This window comes from Pongo abelii, chromosome 8 (genome assembly GCF_028885655.2).
Source record: "Pongo abelii isolate AG06213 chromosome 8, NHGRI_mPonAbe1-v2.0_pri, whole genome shotgun sequence".
NCBI lineage: Eukaryota > Metazoa > Chordata > Mammalia > Primates > Hominidae > Pongo > Pongo abelii.
This window is the reverse complement of record NC_071993.2, coordinates 35,577,396-35,578,951: the sequence shown is the minus strand read 5'-3', so window position 1 is coordinate 35,578,951 and position 1,556 is coordinate 35,577,396. Positions and strand designations below refer to the sequence as shown.

Sequence of the window (1,556 nt, the reverse complement as noted above, 5' to 3'; positions counted from 1 at the left end):
GACTTCTTTTTTATTTTTTATCTTTTATTTGTATTTTTAGTGCAGTGGCGCAATCTCGGCTCACTGCAAGTTCTGCCTCCCGGGTTCACGCCATTCTCCTGCCTCAGCCTCCTGAGTAGCTGGGACTACAGGCGCCTACAACCATGACCGGCTAATTTTCTGTATTTTAGTAGAGACAGGGTTTCACCGTGTTAGCCAGGATGGTCTCAATCTCCTGACCCTGTGATCCGCCCGCCTCAGCCTCCCAAAGTGCTGGGATTACAGGCATGAGCCACCGCACCCGGCCGAGTTTGGCTGACTTCTTAAACACAACCTGTTTTATCAGCAAAGTCTCTGGGACGTGTGTCTTGTGCTCATCTCCTATTTCATGCTGTGACTTAGAGTATCCTAACCTCCTGGGAATGCAGCCCAGTAGGTCTCAGCCTTATTTTACCCAGCCCATATTCAAGATGAAATTGCTCTTGTTCAAACGCCTCTGACACTACCCAGGTAAGTGTAATCCAGGTTTCAAAAACCTGGATTCCAGTTGTCCCGCCTTTCCAGATTAAACCAATGTACATCTTACATGTATTGATTGATGTTTTGTGATGTCTCCCTAAAATGTGAAACCAAACTGTAGCCCGACCAAGTTGGGTGCATGTTCTCTTGATCTCCCGTGACTGTGTGTTGGGCCATGGTCACTCATATTTGGTTCAGAACAAATCTCTTCAAATATTTTACAGAGTTTGACTCTTTTCATCCATCCTATTATATCAGACAATGCAACTCCAGATCCTAATATCCTAACTTAATCAAAAACCAGAATTTTGCCCATTAGTTCAATTACATTTGATACTAAATCCTTTGTCAGATCTACTGTCAGGATGCCAAATGGATTTGAGATTTGCCTCCTCTCCAGGTTCACGGAGACCTTAGGGCCAAGAGCTGGATGAGAGGAAGAATGAAGGCTTAGATAAGAAATGGAATTAACTTAAACATTTTTTCCATTTGAATTTTATATTGCGTGTCATCCTTGCTCAGGAGCCGTGCTAATCTCTGTATCATTGCAATTTTAATAAATGTGTTGCCGAAGTAAGCATGAAGTTTAACATCTAAAAAAATGTCTGTAGGGCCAGGCACAGTGGCTCACACCTGTAATTCCAGCACTTTGGGAGGCCGAGGTGGGCAGATCACCTAAGGTCAGGAGTTCGAGACCAGCCTGACCAACATGGAGAAACTCCGTCTCTACTAAAAATACGAAATTAGCAGGGCGTGGTGGTACATGCATGTAATCTCAGCTACTTGGGGGGCCGAGGCAGGAGAATAGCTTGAACTAGGGAGATGGATGTTGCAGTGAGCCAAGATCGCACCATTGCACTCCAGCCTGGGCAACAAGAGTGAAACTCCGTCTCAAAAAAAAAAAAAAAAAAAAGTCTGTGGTAGACCTGGAGGCACATAATCACTTTTTGGAATACAGTTTGTCACTTTATTTGAAAATAACTAAATGTCAATATGTAACTGAGGATCAGATGTCAAGGTTGGGAGGAGAGCGTCTTCCCTTAAATGCTGTTTGTTGT

At 43.8% G+C, this 1,556-nt stretch overlaps 1 non-coding gene across 1 annotated transcript; it reads right to left on the bottom strand.

Annotated features, from left to right (window-relative positions):
- Positions 1 to 972: 972 nt before the first annotated feature.
- LOC112135299 (U6 spliceosomal RNA) lies at positions 973 to 1,077 on the bottom strand. Its single transcript, XR_002916601.1, has one exon. It is a non-coding gene; the product is annotated as a U6 spliceosomal RNA (small nuclear RNA).
- Between the last annotated feature and the right edge of the window lie 479 nt (positions 1,078 to 1,556).